Genomic DNA, 10586 nt, shown 5'->3' with positions numbered 1-10586 from the left:
CGTATCCCTTTACGCAGATGATATTCTGGTTTTTATTCATCAAACAGATATCACCCTTCCTCGCATAATGGACCTGGTTGGTCATTTTTCCGATTTATCTGGACTTGAGATCAACTGGGATAAGACCGTCCTCCTCCCTATAGATGAGTTACGAGGCGAATCTAATAATCAGTTAACGATCTCTGATTCAATAAAGTACCTGGGGATAACAGTTTCTGCTAAACCTCAGGAATATTTACAACTTAACTTGATTCCTTTGTTAATGAAGTTAAGAGTGAAAATTAAGATATGGCAAAAAATTCTTCCAGCAAGAGCGGATAGAATTTCATTAATAAAAATGGTAGTGCTTCCCCAGGTTCTTTATGTCCTGCGCAACTCGCCTATATGGATTACAGACAAGCACTTTAGATTAATAGAGCGGATGCTCAATGATTTACTATGGGGGAGGAAGCGCGTGAGACTGAAGGCACTCTATTTTTCCATGCCCTACAATCGGGGAGGTCTTAACCTCCCCTATTTTAGGGGCTACTTTGTGGCCTCCCAACTCTGCTTTTTTAATGATTGGGAAAATAGTCCCTTCTGCAGTAAAGTGGTGAAAGATGCAGGTTTTTCCGATTTTTTCACCGTACTGGAATCTGATTATCTATCAAACACACTGAGCGGGTACACATTCTTCTGCAGAATGGCTATAAAGACTTGGTCGGCCATAAGGAGCTGGTGCGGAGTTAAGGCATCGCTTATTTGCACCCCATTATGGCATAACCCAAAACTTTTTAATCTAAATGACTTAAGCTGCCGCCAGTATTGGAGGACCAAAAATGTGCAGTACTTACATCAAGTAGTTAGTGGTGGACAAATTTTGCCCCTTATGGAATTAAGGGCAAATTTAGGTGAGGTGGCTTGGTATGCATATTTCCAATTGAGGTCAGCACTTTCTAACACTTTGAATAGTCACTTTTTTATTATAGATACTCCTGTATTTCTACAGGATTTAATTTCCAAGAAAACTGCCACGAGAATTAAACTATCTCACTGTTACAGACACTTAATGGATAACTTTTTTTTGGATGTTTTCTCTCCAGGACAGAGAGCCTGGTCTTCTCTCCTTTCAGAGGTGGGCCCTCCTAACTGGGAGAATATAGGGGAAAGTTTAAAACTGGTTTCACACAATTTTAACCACACTGTTCTACAATTTAATATTTTGCACAAAATCTATGTGACACCCATATGGTTATATAGAAGAGGACTTAGGGCCTCCTCTGACTGCCCCCGTTGTGGCGATCCCGAGGCAGATCACTTACATCTGTTCTGGGACTGCCCAATGGTGAGTAGGTATTGGAGTTTGGTCCAAAAGAATCTGGCGCGTAAACTTAAAATTGTTGTTCCTTTGTCCCCCAGGATATGGGTCCTGGGAGATTTATCTGAGGTCAATTATCAACCCACAAAAAGCCATTTGTTGATTAAGGTGATGTTCTTAGCTAGGCTCCTGATTTCTAGATCTTGGTTTTGTTCTTCCGCCCCAGACTGAAATAACTGGCTGGGCTTGGTAGAGAAAGTGAAAAGCTACGAGAAGATCCTGTACAAACAAAGAGGATCCTACTTAAAGTGGAATAGCTTATGGAAAGATTGGGATACGGCTAATTAATTATGATCCTTCCTTCCTCTCCTTTGTTGCTCTTTTTTTCCTTTTTTTTTTTTTTCCGTTTCCTGCAAGGTTGGGGGGGGGGGGGGGGGTTGGTGGGGTGAGTTGGGGAAAATTCTAGTTGTCCGGTTTTTCTGTATGTATTATATTGATGAAGAATGTGAAGGTATATTTGAGCACAGGAGGGTCTCTAGGACTGGTGGAGGGGGGGACTTCCTGGCATTAAATAATGGTGGGAATTCTCATCTACTTATAATATCGAGCGGTACAGGGGCAGGGGACCGTGGCTCGGAACCCGGGGGCGCCCGGGTGTCGGGCGCGGCTCGGGGTACGGCTCTTCCCGTCAGACATGAGGTTCGATTGCGGGCAGAGATGTGACACATGCGGTGGGCGCGCTACTATGTGCTCCTTTAAGGAGACAGAGCGGGTCTCTGGCTCTGCTTTTTGTTTATATCCTCTTTAACTGCCGGAGACTGCCGAGTGACACTCGATTCGAGTTCTCTGCCGCACGAAATATCAATGTGAATAAACGCGAAGTACGGCGAACCACGGTACGGATATTTAATTTAATCATATGGGGATGAGGCAGTAAAATATACGAGTGGGTTTCCACCACTGTGGTAAAAGACTGCTGGACCCCCCTCTCCGGTTTCTGCTTTATCAAATGCTTGCGAGTAAAGATCGCTGTAAGCGCGCCTTTTAGGCAATATGTGAGTATCAAGCGATCGGCCACAGGGGTGCCAATCCTTCCGTTCGTACTTACCCATGTCTGGGAGAGGGCGTGCGTGAGTGGCGCTCGCTGCTTGGCGGCTGTCTGTACTTCAGGCCTCTTATCCCTGCAGTTTATAGAGAATTTGGGCTAAACGGGACGCTTTGTCTATCTGCTTTATTAAGCTTTGGATGTCGGGTGAGTCTTGTCACCCTCCCCAGTAAGAGACCTCCATTTGATTTTAAAATGTTGACATTATTATGGATACTTGTATGAAATTATTGTCAATTATGTCCACAGATTAGATTTGGCGGATTTATGGAATTTATAATATCAAATATGTAATATGGATTCAAACATTTGTATTATAATAATAAAATATAAAAAAAAAAAAAAAAAAATATTGTGCTCGCTCGCATGTGCAGTGAGCACCATAGCCGCTGGGTGCCTGCTGTTTTCAATAATGCGTGTACAAAAATATAGAACCAGATACCAGCACGTATCCCCTAAAGACATGGCACATGCCCCCTACACAGCACAGCAGGGCCGTACCGCCAATTAGGCGAAGTGAGGCGATTGCCTCACACGGCGCGACCCTGCCTACAATTGTTGGTGACGGGGCTGAGGGGAATGAACATTTTTCTATATTCAACTGTATCACCATCTTCAGGGAGGAGCACTATGGGCAGGGGCGTAGCTAAAGGCTCATGGGTCCTGGTGCAAGAGTTCAGCTTGGGGCCCCCCTTCCCTCAGTGCTTTGTGGCCAGTGGCAGGGGTGCACCTAGCCTTCCTGCTGCCTGAGGTAAAAATTGAAACAGCACCCCCCACCATGCCAAATGTATTTTTTTGTACTGGCACACAAAATGGCGGCATTTTTTATGCTGGCACACACCACACGGGGTCTTTTTTACAGATACACATTTCAAGGGGGCATTTTTGCACTAGCACGCATTATAAGGCGCCCATTTGTACTAGCGCTCATAAGGGGGCATATTTTGTACTAGTGCACATTTTAAGGGGGCATTTTTACACTAGAACGCATTATAAGGTGCCATTTTTGTACTGGCGCTCATAAGGGGGCATTTTTTGTACTGGTGCACGTTATAAGGGGGCATTTTTTGTACTGGCTCACAATATGAGGAGAATTATAACTATTGGGATGCATTTTGGTGAGCTTTATTACAACTGGGGGACTATGGAGAAAATGATTACTAGTACGGGCACAGTGGGGACATATTACTGTTGGGAGCACTGTAGGGGCACTATTACTACTAAGTGTACTCTGACAGAGAATTGTTACTATTTGGGACTTTACTAATTCATTTACTAGCTAATTACTAATTGGGACAAACTGGGACTTTGGGGAGCACTATTACTATGGGGGCACCCTGGTACAGTATCAGTTTAGAGAAGGGGTTAGGTTGAGAATTTGGCATAATCTGCTTCATCATAAAAAAGTGAAGAGACAAAAGATCCCTTGACAATCATTACACTAAAAGCTGCTGCTCCTGCACAACTCCCACCAACAAGCTAAACATTTCCTGTGCTGACAGGAAGAGGTGGTGGCTGTATATATCTGTATGTAGTAATCTCCTGAGCTCCCTCTAGTGGTGGCTGTATATGTCTGTATGCAGTAATCTCCTGAGCTCCCCCTAGTGGTGGCTGTATATATCTATATGTAGTAATCTCCTGAGCTCCCTCTAGTGGTGGCTGTATATATCTGTATGCAGTAATCTCCTGAGCTCCCTCTAGTGGTGGCTGTATATATTCATATGGAGTGATCTCCTAAACTCCCTCTAGTGGTGGCTGTATATATCTATCTGCAGCAATTGTCACAGGGTAAGGGAAGGAACACCAGAATGACAACAGAATGAAAATGAACGGAAATGGTGACCACCTTATGGAAACCCTAAACCTATCCCTGACTCCTGTCAGTATGAATAGACCCTGAAGGTGGGAATATTCATTCACCGTAAACCTAGGCCCTAGTAACACTGAAAATCCCTAGGAGTAGTGACAGGGTCTGAGACCACTGGTTCCTTCACAGATGAACGAACCAGCGTCTCCCTTGGGCCTAGTAAACAACAAGCAAATGGGAGCAACAAAATATCAAGAGAAGTACACTTATCTTCAATAGAATATGGAAGAGCAGAAACTCAGATGAGGACCACATACTAGCTCTTCCAACTCCAGGCAGAGAATATCAACCGCATGGTATGAAGTGTGAGTCCAGACTAAATAGAGGAGCAGTAATGACCACAAGCTACACCTGAGACAAGAGGTGTGGTCATTACCAACAACAACACTGCAACAAGTGAAAATAGATAGGCTGTCAGATAACCTAACTCTCAGTCTCTCAGATCTTCTAACCTCTGTCACTGGAGGGACCGTGACAGTACCCCCCTTCTACGGGTGACCTCCGGACACCTAGGACCGACCTTATCCGGATGGGCCCTTTGAAAGGCTTTCACAAGGCGACTAGCATTAACTGTCAGCCACTGGAACCCACATTCTCTCCTCTGGACCATAACTCTTCCAGTAAACGAGGTACTGAAGGGATCTACGGATAATTTGTGAGTCCACTATCCTGGCAATCTGAAATTCAAGTCCACCATGACAGGCGCTGGAGGCAAGGAGGACGGTTCAGCAGGTTCGACATATCTCTTCAGCAACTATTTGTGGAAAAGCCTGCGGAAGTTCAAGACGAAAGGCTACCGGGTTAATAATGGCAGAGATCTTATATAGACCAATAAACCTTGAACCCAACTTCCAAAAAGGTACCTTCAACTAAATGTTTCTTGTGGACAGCCACACAGAATCACCCACTCTCAAGTCCGGACCATTCATACGTCTCTTGTCAGCCACCCGTTTATACTTGTTGCCCTTTTTTTTTTTTATTATTTAGAAATAGATGACAAAGAGGAAAATCTTTCCTCTTCAGGTATACCAGAAGTCTCAGTACCAGAAAACTGCGGATGGAACCTATATGCCCCAGAAAATGGCGACTTATCAGTGGACTCCTGCCTACGGTTATTTATGGCAAACTTGGCCAAAGACAAAAATTAAGACCACTCTTCCTGGTTCTCAGAGACAAAACATCTCAAATAAGTCTCCATAATCTGCTTAATAGTGAGTTCAGTCTGTCTGTTCGACTGAGGATGAAAAACCAAAGAGAAGGACAATTGTACAGTCGTGGTCAAAAGTTTTGAGAATTACATAAATATTGGAAATTGGAAAAGTTGCTGCTTAAGTTTTTATAATAGCAATTTGCATATACTCCAGAATGTTATGAAGAGTGATCAGATGAATTGCATAGTCCTTCTTTGCCATGAAAATTAACTTAATCCCAAAAAAACCTTTCCACTGCATTTCATTGCTGTCATTAAAGGACCTGCTGAGATCATTTCAGTAATCGTCTTGTTAACTCAGGTGAGAATGTTGACGAGCACAAGGCTGGAGATCATTATGTCAGGCTGATTGGGTTAAAATGGCAGACTTGACATGTTAAAAGGAGGGTGATGCCTGAAATCATTGTTCTTCCATTGTTAACCATGGTGACCTGCAAAGAAACGCGTGCAGCCATCATTGCGTTGCATAAAAATGGCTTCACAGGCAAGGATATTGTGGCTACTAAGATTGCACCTCAATCAACAATTTATAGGATCATTAAGAACTTTAATGAAAGAGGTTCAATTCTTGTTAAGAAGGCTTCAGGGCGTCCAAGAAAGTCCAGCAAGCGCCAGGATCGTCTCCTAAAGAGGATTCAGCTGCGGGATCGGAGTGCCACCAGTGCAGAGCTTGCTCAGGAATGGCAGCAGGCAGGTGTGATCGCATCTGCACGCACAGTGAGGCGAAGACTTTTGGAAGATGGCCTGGTGTCAAGAAGGGCAGCAAGGAAGCCATCTCTCTAAAAAAAACATCAGGGACAGATTGATCTTCTGCAGAAAGTATGGTGAATGGACTGCTGAGGACTGGGGCAAAGTCATATTCTCCGATGAAGCCTCTTTCCGATTGTTTGGGGCATCTGGAAAAAGGCTTGTCCGGAGAAGAAAGGGTGAGCGCTACCATCAGTCCTGTGTCATGCCAACAGTAAAGCATCCTGAGACCATTCATGTGTGGGGTTGCTTCTCATCCAAGGGAGTGGACTCACAATTTTGCCCAAAAACACAGCCATGAATAAAGAATGGTACCAAAACACCCTCCAACAGCAACTTCTTCCAACAATCCAACAACAGTTTGGTGAAGAACAATGCATTTTCCAGCACGATGGAGCACCGTGCCATAAGGCAAAAGTGATAACTAAGTGGCTCGGGGACCAAAACGTTGACATTTTGGGTCCATGGCCTGGAAACTCCCCAGATCTTAATCCCATTGAGAACTTGTGGTCAATCCTCAAGAGGCGGGTGGACAAACAAAAACCCACTAATTCTGACAAACTCCAAGAAGTGATTATGAAAGAATGGGTTGCTATCAGTCAGGAATTGGCCCAGAAGTTGATTGAGAGCATGCCCAGTCGAATTGCAGAGGTCCTGAAAAAGAAGGGCCAACACTGCAAATACTGACTCTTTGCATAAATGTCATGTAATTGTCGATAAAAGCCTTTGAAACGTATGAAGTGCGTGTAATTATATTTCACTACATCACAGAAACAACTGAAACAAAGATCTAAAAGCAGTTTAGCAGCAAACTTTGTGAAAACTTAAATTTTTGTCACTCTCAAAACTTTTGGCCACGACTGTACACCCAGGTGAGTACAGAACGCCTTCCAGAATCTGGAAACAAACTGAGTCCCCCTCTCAGACACCACATCAGAGGCAATACCATGTAGCTTCACGATGTTATCGACAAACACTTGTGCGAGAGTTTTAGCATTAGGTAGACCTGATTTTAGAGAAGTTTAGAGAAGGGGTTAGGTTGAGAATTTGGCTGGGGGGGGGTGCAGTTTAAATTTTTGCCTCAGGCAGCAGAAAGGCTAGTTGCACCCTCACAGCGCAGGTTTAGGGTCTTCTGGATGAAATGCACTGCAAGATTACCCCACAAGGGGTCAGTATATTGCAAAATATGAGTATAAAACTGGTTTATTCTGAAGTTAGGAGGTTTGTCTAATAATCTGCGTCATCATAAAAGAGCGAAGAGACAAAAGAGCCCTTGACAATCATTACACTAAAAGCTGCTGCTCCTGCACAACTCCCACCAACAAGCTAAACATTTCCTGTGCTGACACTTTATCATCAGCAGATAATTGATCTTCTAGAAGTTTATATTACAGCAGTAAAACTTTATTATTTATACAGCAGCAAATCTTTATTTCTAAATGAAGACAAGTTGTAATGTTCATATTAGTAGAGCATTATAAGTACAAAAAACATTGTGCACAACCCGCTCACACCGTTTATGAACATTCTCCAAGTCCAGAACTGGATATTCTCATAATTTATATAAGGACAATAACATAAAGAATCTGTACTAGACAATTTATAATGATAAAGAAGGAGGAATTGCTTCCTCTAGTGGTGGCTATGTATATCTTCCCCAGCAGACCGCTGGCTTTCTGGAAGACATTGATGGCAGAGGGAATGTCTTTAATGACCAGGTCTTGGCTACTCACTACCACGAGTCTCTTGGATTCAGCCTCTATATCAGCCACATTACCTGGTTCCGCAGAATCATCTTCCATCTTCTCTGCCTCGGCCGGCAACACAGCGCCACCATCTCCAGACCCAGTCTTAACAGGCTCTGGCATAGACTTCTTGGCATCTTTCAGAGGACTCTCCTCTTCAGGTTTCTCATTTTCCTTTGATTGAGCCAAACTGGCTGTCATCTAGAGAAGCTCTTGCTTCTAACTCTTAAAGTTTAGTCCTCATTTCTTCCACCTGCTGCTCGAGAGCACGCTTAGACTTCTCCAGCTCATAGACGTTCTTCCTGACGTCATCCTTTCAGCTCATGAGATCTTCCATGTCTGCTCTGAGTTGCCTGTTCAGCCTCTCAAATTTATCTCACTCCTTAATTGCTTCTTCAAGGGCTCTAGCCAAGGAGATGGCCTTGGTCTCCCTCTCCCGAGCATCAGTCTCCGCTCGGTCACATTCTTCGGCATACCGGGCAGAGGTGTTTTTCTCTTCAGCTAGGAGCTGGTCAAACTTCTTTTGTTTCTTCTCCAACTTAGACACAATTTGTCTCTGGTGGTCCAAGTCCACCATCCAATCACGCAACTCTTGATCAAGTTGAGCAATCCTGGCTTCCAACTGTCTTTTCTCCTCCAAGAGAGCAGATTTTCCAGAGATGCCGTTTGAGACCTCATCAGCCAGCTCATCTCTTTCTTGCTCTGCATGATGTCTGAATCGCTCAGAAGCTGCAAGTTCCTCTTGAAGTTGGAGAATTTCCGCTTCTATTTGTGACTCTAGATTCTTCAGTTCATTTACCTCTTTCTGAGGCTCCTCCTTTGACTCTTCTGGAGCTTTCTCCAGTTGCTCTTCTCTAGTGTATCTACGGACTGTGCAGAGCGGGTGAAAACATCTTCAAGTTTGCAGCCGTACTGACCAGCCAGGCCCAGCTAGTAGTGAGCCTCTGCCAGCAGTCAGTCATGCTCTTCTACACGCTCTTTTTGGTTGGTCAGACCTGCCAGGAAGTCTTCCACTGCCTGGGTATAATTCTCAGACCCTATGCTGACGTCTTTCCATTTATCTCTCGTCACGTCAGGTATACCTGTCTGGTCGCTACTAGCAAGTACCCTAATTTTGCAAGACCTTGACATGGTAGCTTCCCTCTCTGAGTTGCTATCGGTCACAGCACATACGCCATATATATATCGCTCGGGTCATTATCAATCCTGACCTCTAGGGGCACCGATGAGCCAAACCCCACATGGGACACATCCCCCGCAACCATAGAACCCTGTGGAGACTGCATATCCACCTCTGGTACGTGTGGTACACCCTCTAGGACTGCCACACTTTCCTGCACGTTCACCACAGTAGGTTCACTCCACTTTGCGCTCACAACATTTATCCGCACTTCTGCATCATTTACATTTTTACCTACAGGGGGCACTTCTCCCCTGTCCACAGCCTGCAACGGAAAAGGCATGTCATCATCATGACATATTTCACACAACATCACATTATGCATTTCCCCAAACTGGGTACAATTCCCTTGCACCTCATCAGCACCATTGTTCCTAATGGTCACTTAATTTAAAGGGCTACGTACCAGTTCTGAGTTTTGTCACTGACTGCAGAAGTGTCTCCACTTCCCCACAAATCACGGAACAAAGGGAAATCACGGCCCAACATTCAGTCATGTATGACCACTTTTGCATTACCAAGTTCATCAGTCTCAGTTTTTACCAGGGTCTCACCCTCAGTGAGGACCACCGGATAGTCCGTAGTATCCGCATAAATATCCAGAACATTTATCATTCTACCAGTCTCAGGTCTTACTATCATGCTACCTCTTACCCGGGCTAGCATGGAATCTCTGATTTTCGCAATCCCAATCACAACAGGCTTACCCACCTGTTCAGACACAGCATTTTCCACATTGTCACACATTTTCGTAACAGTTTCTCGCCTCGGTGACGTATCCCCCACCGGCCCAGCAGGTAGCAACTGCCGCCTGCTCAATGTCAATGGGTCTTCTACACAAGGGATAATCGGAATGATCTTACCGATCGTTCTCACGGATTCGGCACTCACGGTAGATGAGGGTAGTCTAAGAAAATCTCCAGCACGGTCATCACCCTTCTCCTCAATGCAGTAGTTGCCATGGGAAATGCCTTGGCCTTGACTCTAGTCTTTTTCCGGACGGTCACTCCATCCGCACTCTTTAAGACTTTGCGCACACGTGCAGGAAACATAGGATCTCCTGAGAGCCGCACTGCTCTCCACCTCCTTTTCTTCCTGGCGGTTGCCATTGGCAACGGCACACATCTGCTGTTCCTCCGGAACTCCGGCCGCACCACTTAACTCGCTTTTTCCGCTCCACAGCTGCCCAAATAACAGAAAGTCCTTGCCCAGCACACACTCCACTCTCAGGGTCTCACAGTTCAAGAGCTCCCATTGCACTGAGCCATAGTCCGTTACAAAGGACAGAGACACAGTGGTATCTGTCTCTGGTCCCCTCTTTATAAAGTCCAAAGTTTCGGTCATGACCCGAGGCACTTGTTGGCAGGAGTCTGGCGTGACCCACAGCTGGCATCCCCCAATCACCATCGTGCGGGATCTTTTATATCTTTTGTCA

This window comes from Bufo bufo, chromosome 2 (genome assembly GCF_905171765.1).
Source record: "Bufo bufo chromosome 2, aBufBuf1.1, whole genome shotgun sequence".
Classification (NCBI taxonomy): domain Eukaryota; kingdom Metazoa; phylum Chordata; class Amphibia; order Anura; family Bufonidae; genus Bufo; species Bufo bufo.
Note: the sequence above shows the minus strand (reverse complement) of the source record.